The sequence below is a fragment of the Colius striatus genome, chromosome 1 (assembly GCF_028858725.1).
Source record: "Colius striatus isolate bColStr4 chromosome 1, bColStr4.1.hap1, whole genome shotgun sequence".
NCBI lineage: Eukaryota > Metazoa > Chordata > Aves > Coliiformes > Coliidae > Colius > Colius striatus.
In genome coordinates this window covers 31,017,922-31,029,735 of record NC_084759.1, presented here as the reverse complement: position 1 = coordinate 31,029,735, position 11,814 = coordinate 31,017,922, and positions in this window count along the sequence as shown.

Here is an 11,814-nt window from a genome sequence, read left to right as displayed (position 1 = left end):
TTACTCTGTAGCAGCTGGGGTTTTCATGACAGTGGAACTAAAGAAAATAGGTCCATTTAGCATGGACTTCAGAGAGATTTTGTAGGCTGCAGTTGTCCATGACTGTCCAGTTGTGTCAGCCTGGTGTAGGACATGTCTAGAAGGGAACAAACAAGACTGATAACAGTCACTTTGTTTATGACTCTGAGTGGAATTACTGGGTTAGTTCTCTGGTAATTCTCGTATCATTGCATTATGTTTCATTTCCTGGAATGTCGTACATACCTCCTTTTGTAGCACCCTGGCAACCTAGTGCTTGGGGGAATCCTGAAGCTATGGATCTCGGACTTCAAAGAGAATGAGTTTTAATTGACTACTGAGAGTAGGTGCTATTTGGAGCACTTGGCTGCTGCAAATTCCTACAGTAAGTTGGCTGCAGATGAATTAACTGTCCTAAGAAGATGATGATGAGGTGAGACAATTTAGTAGATTCAGTGCAAGACTGAAAAACTTCTCTAGTATCCATTCAAACTCATGTTATTTGAGGTACAACAAACAATTTACTGAAGTATTAAATGCAGATATCTGATTTGCTAGGTTATTCAGCCAGAGGAAAATAGATAACAGAAGTTAAATACTCAAAGCATCCAACCTCATATTATCCACAAGAATGTGTATGTATATTTTTCTGTTCGTCCAGAAGTGGATGTCTAGAGCATATGGATTTTTCCTTGAAAGGAAAAAGATGATATTAATTAGTTTTTCTTTATCAGGTTCTTCCCACTTTGTCACAATTCCCTTGCTTTCATTAGAGAGAGATGAAAAACGTTTTTAAGTTGATCCTGAAAGAAAATACTAGCTTTTGGATAGTTTAGATAGTTCTTTGCAATTACAGTGTCAAGACACAAATGGACAAAGCAAAAAAGGACACAGGGAAAAACTTGCCTGGGATTAGGCATAAGCTATACTGGTACTACATGTGCATCAGGTAACTAATGCAAGAAACTTTAAAGATAACGGACTTGATTCTTATGCAGTAACTTTAATTTTATTGTTTGTTGTTGTTAAAGGAGTAGCCACCAATGAAGACGTACTTCAGGTTAGTTATTCCTTTCCCTGGTTTATCAGATTGGCAAAGGAAAAAAAAAGGAGATCATGAAGGTTTTCATTTTCTTAATTGGAGTCTGTAAGTGGTCTGAAAGATTGTTGAAAAGCAAAATTGATGTATATGGTGGGTAGGGAAAACGTTCTCTCCGATGATTTTTGAACTGACTAGCTGTTGTTTTCATATGATTGCCTTTTTTTTTTTTTCTTAGTAAAATAAGGTATAAAGAGCTGTTGCAAAGTATCAGTTGAAACAAATGCATTTAAATATGGCTATTTGTTCTGTTCTTACAAATTAACTTCCCATGTCTATGTAGGAAATACAGGTTTTATTTTTGTGAGATTGAATTATTGATAATTTCCTTCCTGATCTAATTGTTTTTATCTGATTATTTTGGACCAAACACGTGTCTTTTCTGGCTTTCAGTTGAGAGAGATTGTCCTTCTTAATAAAAAATAAATAAACTCGAGTTCTAGTTCTGCTTTCTCCCTCTTTTCAGAGCAGACTACTGACCAATTAACGAATTTGACAAATTAACAAATTCAGCCATTTAACTGGCCAGTTGAATGTCTGGAAAATGCTGTAAAATGAGTGAAGCTAATTAATAGTGTTTGTGAAAGCATCATTATTGTATGTCTGGTGCCCTAACGTCACCCATACGATAGCGTAAATATGTATCCATGGAAGCAACTAAGTTTTCCTGTCTGTTTTACTGGTAAAGCTTGCTACACCTACTAAATGACGTTGGAAAGGATGAAGATAGGCCAGGGAAAGGAAAGATGTAGTCAAGAGAGTCATATAAATATGGCTCCATTTGTTGTCACTGACAGTCAACGCTGCGAGCTAAGGAATGTCTTTGGAAACTGTTGTGCAGAACAGCAGCACTTGCTTTGGTGTTCAACTGGGCTAGGAAGAAGAGCATACTACTTTTTTTTCTTTAATAGCAAAGCCTGTTAATTTAACCGTATAAATATTTTGCCTCTTGAGACTGTTTACTTGTCAGGTACAGAGTCTTTTGTGTAAGAAAACTGCATAGAGATTGATTTATTCTGGTACAGTTTCTGTCCATCCATAACACCAGCAACAAGTGAACTCATGTTTTTTTGTATGTGGATGCTTTAATGTTCAAAAAGTGTTCATCTGTAACTTCTTAGCTCAGAAAGTTCTAGGCAGTTTTCTACTTGCAAGATAACCCAGCCCAGGATCCTCTGTAACTTCAGTAGCTGGGCAAGACTGAGTGCATTCATTTGGCATTGCTGTGGGTAATTTGCAGTTTATTTAGTGAAGCACAGCTTGCTCAGCTGCCTGGTTTTCACTGTTAGTCTATGAGAGTTTTCTCTGAAATGTCATTCTTTACCCTTGCCACAGCAGACTTAAGCATAGGTCCACAAAAAGATCCAGTGGAATCTGGTTATCTGCCTGCAGAAAACCTTTGCTGGCCTAGAATGGTGCTTAAGTAGAATTGAGACATAGAAGTACAAGGGTATGATTCAGAAGACCTTTGCCTGATCTCCTAGGTAATTGTAAAGGTAAAAATTTTCTCCTCTGTGTGCTTAGATTGCTACTTCTGCATAGGTGTAAAACTACTTTTTATCTAGCTAGGCCTTTGCTCAGTTTAATGCTTTTCTCACCCTTCAATTCACAGAATAGGTGTCTGGTGAAAAACCTGATGCAATATTTGTGATTGTAGGATGCCTCATCAGCCTTGGTGTGAAAATCCTCATATCTGACTTGGTGCTCAAGTGGGGCTGATGATTAAGCTGGGCTGAGGAGGTGATGGCACTTGCTCTGCCTCTTGCTGAAGTTGTGCTTTCCTGCAGTATGCAACGTTCATGAAGCCTGCAAGATCCCAGCGCCAGAGCATTGAGCTCTCACCCGCTTAACAGCTTGAATGGTGTCAAAACAACTTAAAAGAAGTTCACCAGCAAAGGTATTGCTAGCTTCTTTAGGAGCCTCACTTTCCATATGTTGGGCTTTAGGGTCTCTCCTTTAATTCACACTCTTCTATAATCTTGTCTGTCCTTGACAAGAAGCATGGTAGACTGGCACTAAATTGCCTGCTGCAGCTTCCAGAACTTGTTGTTCCTCTGTACACTGGTGATGCTGCACCTCGAGTACTGTGTTCAGTTCTGGGCCCCTCACTGCAAGGAGGACATTGATGAGCTGGAGCAGGTCCGTAGACAGGCAATGAAGCTGGTGATGGGTCTGGAGAACAGATCTGATGAGGAGCACCTGGGGGAGCTGGGGATTTTAGTCTGGAGAAGAGGAGGCTGAAGGCATGCTTGGTCACTCTCTACGAGTACCTGCAAGGATAGGACAAGAGGAAATGGCCTGAAGTTGTGCCAGGGGAGGTTTAAGTTGGATATTGGGAAGAACTTTTTTACTGGGAGGGCTGTTAAACACACAGGCTCCCCAGGGAGGTGGAGTCCTCATCACTGGAGTTACTTAAAAGCTGTGTAAATGATGTGCTGAGGAACATGGTTCAGTGCTGGGCTTGGCAGTGTGAGGTTAGTGGTTGGACTCAATGATCTAAAAGGGCTGGTCCAAACAAAATGATTCAGTGACTCTATGAATGATTACTTTCAGACAACAGAAAGTGTGTGCATGTACTTGTATGTATAAGCACATTTTTTATAAGCATATACAGTGCTTCTCAAGATCCCGTGGGGAATTTTAAATTTGTGCTGGGCACTTTTTTAAACTAATTTCTTTTTCTTGATTTTTTTTGGACTTGATTTTTCCAAATCAGATTATTACAATTTGAGAGTGAGGAAAACGTTCCTCTTCATGGGTATATGCCATTTCTGATGTACCTCTCATTCTTTAAAGACAGAAAAAATAATGTCAAAGTAAATTCCAGGTCCTAATTTAGTTGCTGTTGCCTAAGTAGGAAGCCAATTAAAAAAAAATCAAGACAACATGTCATCCAAACATGTCTAATTTATGCTCTTCATTGAGTTTCTTTATATCAAATTTTGCCCTGGTATGAATACGTAGAATGGAGTTATGAGTCTTTTAAAAAAATAGTGGCACTGTCCTTTTACCATCATCATACTGTATTTGTACAAGCTGTTTTTTTACAAGTCCATGTTCCCAAATTTATTTGAAAGTATAAAGAATGCATGACTATCATAGAATCATAGAATGGTAGGGGTTGGAAGGGACCTTTAGAGATATCTAGTCCAACCCACCTGCAGAAGCAGGGTCACCTAGATCAGGTCACAGAAACAAAAAATTGCTAGAGCTTTTCGGGATGTTGCCCCAATAAAAAATTCTATTTGCAAATGATTTAAATTTCAGCTACCATTAAAACATACTTTGGTATTTTGCTTTCTCTTGATTTCTGAGTTTTATTCGCTTGCTGGGGCATTGAGTAGGATCATGAATTTTTGACCATTACTTGATGTCTTGCTGACCATTGGTTGTCCACGAACTACGGGATAAGGAGTTCCTCTCATGATTTAAATAGGCTGACTGAATTGTCAGCCTAGATAGCAAGACACCTACTTCCTTTAATAGTAGGAAATTGCAAAACTATACTTAGACTGAGAAATATCATTTTGACAATGGTAGCATTGTCTGATTAATATTCTTCAGATTTTTCAAGAGTTAGTCATGGTACATGGAATAATTGCTGTACAGCTCATGTGACATTAAAACACCTCTACTGTGCTATTACAGTTTCTTTATACTAGCTTATAAAAGGAGAGGTTAATTAGATATTTCATCTAATAAACTCCGTTTTTAAATAGTGGCAAAGTTCTTCTCCAAACTGGTTCTTCTCCAGAGTGATTGTGTGATTTAAAAGCCTGGTTTTGGATGCAGTGATTCTTGTGACTTGGAATTGATGTGAGCAATTTGCATGTTGCTTACATCTGTCAGGTGAGTGAATAGTCTCGTTTGCAAAGAGTAGCAGAGATCCTGAACACTGCAGTGAATACAGTATAACGAAAGAAACAAAATTCTACAGGGGACAGCTACATGAGTAAAAAGTAGGCTGGGATAAGAAGGTAGTGGTTAAGGGAGACTGGTTTGTCCTGGGTCCTGTTCAAACAATTTGGTCAGTGACCTGAAGGAGACAGTGGTCTCTCATCAGGATTACAGATGACACCAAACAGCATGAGCCAGTCAACACACAAGAGGACTGGGCTGGCTTTCAAGGGGACCAGGAGAGGCTGCAGGAATGGGGTGACAAGAACCCTTCATGACATTCCCCAAGGCTGGAGACAGAGCCCAGCCCCTGGGCCGGAAGAGCCCTTTGCAATGCTCCAAGCTGTGGAGGCTGCTGGGGTACAGGAAGAACCAGAACCAGCAGCAGCCCCTGGGGACAGCAGCTTCCCCAGACAGTCAGGGTGACAGAAGCATCCTGTATCTAGCCAACCATGTCTTTCTGGGCCCTCTGTGGAGGAAACGCAGTGGCCAGTCACAGCAGGTCCAGCAAAGGCCGCTGCAATGGTTTGGTACTGGAGCACTCACCCTGTGAGAAGAGGCCAAGGGAGCGGGACTTGTTCAGCCTGAGAAGAGACCTCACAGCAGCTCCCAGCATTTTCAGGGAGGTCATAAAGAACATGGGTCCAGGCTCTCTGCAGTCATGCATGGTGAGAGGTTGAGAGAAAACAGCACAAATTGAAAACAGGTGTGGATTAAACATACTACGTTTTCACCCCAAAGACAATTCAGCAGGGTCATGAGCTGCCTGGAGACAATGTGCATTCTCCATCCTTGGGAGTCTTTAGCACCTGATGGATCAAGTCCTGAGCAAGCTGCTCTTACCCTGCACATGGCCCTGCTTTGAGTGAGCATGTAGGGCTAAAGACCTGAGGTCCCTCCCAACCCGAATTGTCCTATGCTATGAAAGCCAGTAGGGAAGACATGTCAAAGGAATTATAGCAGAAAAGTATCTGAGAAGAATCCTGCAATAGTTTCTGTGGGTTGTTTTTGTTTGCTTGCTTTTTATTATGTCTGAAGTACAACTGAACTTAGAAGTATAGTTGAAGTAGTCTTGAATGTCTGGAGAGTTGCACAATACAAAAATATTGGTATTTTGTATACCACTCTGTGGTGGTGGTCTAGAGCCAATGCCTCAGGAGACTTGAATCCAGACTTGATATCACTGTCCTTCATTTTTGAGACCAGGTGTTGGGAAGCTGCCTAGTCTCCACTGGATGCAGAGCAAAGACATTCTTCCTTGTAAAACTGCCAGTGGCCTAAACAGACAGAAATATCTCCTGAAATCTTGAGCACCTAGTTAGCAAGTTCAGCAGCAGGCCAGCCGGTAATTGTTTAGTGCTTCCCTTGCTGGGCCAGTGAGAATTACTGTGGTAGGAATTGCTGTAGGGGACAAATTGATCAGCTAAGAGAGGCTTAAAGATGTAAGTGCTAAGGTTACTGACAGCAATTCAGGTTTCCAAAATTAAGTAGAAGGTTACAAGATTCCCAGTTAGATTTTCTTTAGTCGCAGCTGGGGACCAAGCAGTGCGATTCCCCTCTTGACAAAAAAAGTCCTTTGCAATCTCCTAAGTTTCTCCTACCGTATTATTTAACCACAAGCCCACAGCACTCTCAACAGCACATAGATATTGTTTCAACAGGAGCCTTAAATACCTGGGAGAACGAGCTGGAAGCCAGATGTGCCACAAAGCAACATCTGCAACTTGCTTACATGCTCAGTTGGCATCTCCATATGCTGGTATTGCACAATTAAATATTTCAATCTTTGATGAGTCAGCTTCAGTCTTTTCCACCACCCCCTTCATTGAGAATACAATCCTGCAGATGTTTCTATGGCTCCTGCTTTCCCTTCAAGACATCTTCCCAGTAACAGTGAAAATGCCCTCGCTTTCTGTCTTTTTCTTGGTGTGGCCACTCTACCTCAGTCTTCAATAGTTCATAAGCTTGCAGGAGGTGCACCAAAATGATTTTTAGCTATCTCCAACTTTTTTGGAGAGAAGGATCATAAAAATGATTTCACAGTGAGTCAGTTCATTGGTGAAAGCACTTAAATATAACTTATTAGCTGTTCAGGAGGAAGGTTTCACTAAAGGTTCAATGTATTTACATATTAAAATGTAACTCAGCTCCTGAAAAATGACTATGTAAATAAGCACTTGTCATATCTTAATTTTATTGGGTTTTTTTCCTTCTTCTAAATTTGTTTTCTACTGTTAACTGTACTGCTCTCATGATTTTGCCCATGAAGCAGCTGGTTCGCAGTGGAGTTCATTGTGCTACTGGTGATGAGGCAGTGTTATGGGCATTTGGGTAAGGCAGAAGGCAGAGGTCAGTGTCACCCGTGGCACAATCTGAGCTCAGAAACTTTTTGAGTGAGATGAAAAGATTGGGCTGTGGTCCAGTTTTGTGAGTCTGGGCAAAAATGTAACTGACAATACTGAGGTAAATCCTCAAAATATCTTTTTCCACTGGATTTAACCGTGTAGGTACCAACGTGTCCAGTATTTGATCCACAATATACTTTGTCTCCAACAGCATCCATGGCTAATCTAATTTCCTAGTAATTTCTTGATAGAATCATAGAATCATTTCAGCTGGAAGAGACCTTTAAGATTATTGAATCCAACCACTAACCTCATGCTGCTAGCCTTTGTCCCAGCCCTATCAACCACTAGACCATTTCTCGAAGTTTGACATCCAATCGTCTCTTGAACACCTCCAGGGACAGTGACTCCACTTGGCCTTATTGAAACTCATGGCATTGGCCATGGCCCAGCCATCCAGCCTGTCTCGATCTCTCTGTAAAGCTTCACTGCCCTCAAACAGATGGCCACTTCCACCCAGCTTGGTGTCATCTGCAAACTCACTGAGGGTGCCCTCTGTGCCCTCATCCAGATCACTAATAAAGATATTAAACAGGAGTGGCCTCAGTACTGAGCCTTGGGGGACACCACTTGAGACCAGTTGCCAACTGGATTTAATTCGATTGACTACAACTTTTTTGAACTATCTAACCAGTTTTTCACACAGGAAAGTGTATGCCCATTCAAGCCAATAACAGACAATTTCCCTAAGAGAATGCTGTGGGAAACAGTGTCAAATGCCTCACTAAAGTCAAGGTAGACAATGTCCACAGCCTTTCCTTTATTCAACAAAGGTGTCACCTTGTCATAGAAGGAGATCAGGTGTGTTAAACAAGACTAATGATAGCTTTAAAGCACAAGGGCAGTTAGCACTGAGAGACTTAAGTCTACCACTGTATAGAGACAAATCATAGGGAATGAGAGGTTAAATCACACAAAAATATAGCTGCAGTATTTTGCAAAACTGAGGTGAAGAAGCAGCTGTGGAAAGGTATCTAGAGTACAAATCTGACCATAGATAATGGAATTCAAGTTACTCAAATGTTTGGCTCTTTTTATCTATTTTGGGTCTGTCTGTTAGCACCTTGGTACTTGTACACAAAGAATACTTGATAGCACAATCACAAAAGCAATAAACAGCCTTACAAAGACATAGATCTAAGATGACTCCTTCAAGTGGAGTCTTACTTTAAGCATGATTTCAGTGTCACGTATCATAATTGCATCTAATATTAGAGACGGACTTAATGCAACACAATGTCAATGACAATATAAAGGCAATCATGAACAGAGAAGATAACTTTAAAATGGTTGGGGGGATGGAAGGAAGAAAGGATTATGCTGTAATGAAGACTTCTGTAGACTTGGCAACCTTTTTTTCAGCAACAGTCACAGGGATTCTTTTGTCTCCTAATCTTCTGGACACTTTATCCTTGTTTCCATTTTGATACTGAAATCTGTCTGGAATCTCTAAATGTTATTTATTTATTTTAGGTGGAATTTTTTTGTCCCTTCCTTGCACTTGCAAATCTATCTACTGCTAAACACAGATGTATCAGAGGAAAAGCTGGTTAGCAAATTGATTCGATTACCAGCTGCTAAGAGTTAAATAGGAAGCGGGTTTTCTTCTTCTCAGCAACACCTCCCCTCCTTCCCCAAATGGGTATGGCTGCATAGGTGTGAAGCCAGATTCTTTTGTCTCTATTGGAATCTGAAAGCAGAACTGAAATGTCAGACCTCTTCCTAAATGACTTGGAGTCTTTATCTGATTTTCTGTGGACACAGATTGCAATGGCATCAACTGCTTATAGCAACTTAATAGCATGTAGCTACTGAAGGCCCTTGTGGTTAGTGTGTGGCTGCCCCTTGCATTAGTGCTTGTGATGGGGCTGTAGTTTCAATGAACCACGCTACCACACAGTTTCTGGCTTGCACTGATGTGAATGCATAGGAGCACATACAGGTGCTGGAGAGGAGCTGCCTTTGGCAGCAGCACCTCTTACATGAGCTTATGCCAGTCACTAACTAGCATCATCTGTGTGCTTCAGCTTTGGCTAGTGTATCATCTCTCCCTTGCCTCAAGGCCCCCACCAGAGCAATGGATGGTTGCTTATTCATGTTTGGCTGAATTTTTGAAGTGACAAAACTTGATATTTTTTTTGCAAAAGCTGAGTAACCAAAGCAAATTAAGAACCTCTACAGAGGTGAATGTGGCAGCAGACGTGAGAACAGCATGAGAGGTTAGGCCCTGAAACACAGAAGCTTGCCTGAGCTTTTTCTACTCTTTTAAACAACTTTTCCTCCTTGTAAAAAAACAAACAAAAAACACCGTAAAAAACCAACCCAAAGCCCAAACAACCCAGAGGTACAGAGAACATCAGTTGTTCTCCATTCTTACTGATTTAGAAAGAAAGGTGCTTTGCTCGAGCTGAAGCTGAGGAAAGATTTAAAGGTGACTCTACTGAAGTTTAACAATGCCTGAATTGTCAGAATCTCCTACAATAGATATGAATTCCCTTTTTGTTTCAGTGGGCTGCAATCTGAATGTCAGCAGTGATAACTATTCCTAATTAGTCTTTCCACTTCTGGGAAGAAGGAAGGAATCCATAATATGAAATGAATTCTAATGAGGGACATAACTCTCCTCCTAAGAAAAAGTGTTCCAAGAGCTACAGAGTCTCACCCCACTGGGACCTGTCTGACACTTTAGCTTAACACTTGAGAGCTTAAGTGACCCTACAGAATATAAATTAGCTTATGCTACTTCAGCACTAGCTGCTGAGCAGGCAGCACTTGGGGAAGTTGACCTGTATATTCAGGTTGACTTGAAGCTTAACTGAAAAAACATCTGGGTTTTGTTGGATTGAGAGGGGAGGTGAGGAGAGCACATAGTTTGGTTCTGTATAGCTAAAGTCCTTTTACAAAAGCCTACCTGTGAATGACAAGGAAACAGGAAAAGCAGAATGCTGAGGTTTCCTTGCTTCCTGGTGAGCTCATGGTTTGGGATGTCCCCAGGTGAAGATGTTGAACTCATAACCAATTGACTTTACAGCCCTGAAAATTAATCTACTAATGCAAGCTGATGTTACCGATAGTCCTGTAATAAATATGCCAGTGTGTTTTTTTAAAGCCCAATGTAAAAGTTGACAACCCAACAACTCAAAACTTATTAACGGTACCAATAGGTAGCCTGTGTGATTCTGGGCCTAAGAAGAAAAAAGCCATAGTGAGTGTGGGGTGGGGGAACACCATTTGTTTACACCATTTTCTGAAATCCGGAAAAAAAAAGTGAACGTAAATGCTTTCACATTTTTCAGTGACATGGTGTCTCATAAAAATATGGAGGAGAAAATGATTTCACAAAAAGACAAAGGTACTATTTCAATTAAATAACTCATCCATGCCTGGAAAAAAACAACCTCTGATTCATCTTTTCCTCTACTGTATCAATCTAGCAGAGATTGGTAATGATTCTGATTGCAAGTATCTAATTTTACTTTAGTCAGTAAAGGTAAACTGAAGAATGCAGGTTTTTATCCATCAACTTTTGCACCTGCTTTTGTACCCTGGCTTACAAATAGCATTGAACAGACCTAAATGTATATCATCTCAGATACCTGGTAGCCTATAGCTATATCAATGCAGCTTGCTAAAATGAAGGCTGCCTTGCTTTTGTTGCTTTATGAAATACTTTGCTTTTATTTTTAGTTTTTCTGCAACCACCAAGTTGCTAATGCCTCTGACTGGCAGGCAGGATTGCCTGATCCTCATTGCTACAGTTCTGCTACCTATGCCCAGGGCTGAAGAGAATTTCTTACATTTTGAAAGACAGGCTGAACATGACTAGGGCTTATGTTTATTTTTTATTTTTCCTGAGGACTTTCATTTGGTTTCTTTCATGTTTTATATTATTTTTTAGACTTGTGAGGGAAGCAAAAATAAGTGTTTGTTGGGATTTCCTTTCTTTCTTTATTTGTTAAAAACAGATAAAATCTCTTCACCTATCAAAAGTGATTGACATAGTGGACCATACTTCAAAGGGGGATATATCTTTTGTGGCCTTCTATGATGGGGTGATAGCATTTATGGATAAAGAGAACACAAGTGACATCATCGTCGTCTACCTGGACTTGTGCAAAGCACTTGACACTGTCCAGCATGACACTTTGTCTCTAAATTGGAGAGACACAGATTTGATGAAAGGACAAGGCAGTGGATAAGCAAATGACTGGATGGTCGCATTGAAAGGGTTGAGGTCAACAGTTTGAGGTCCAAATGGAGAGCAGTGATGAATGACGTTCCTCAGGGTTCCGTATTGGGACATCTTTGTCAGTGACATTGACAGCGGAACCAAGAGTGGTCTCAGCAAATTTGCTGACAACACCAAGCTGTGCAGTGCTGTTGACATGCAGAAGG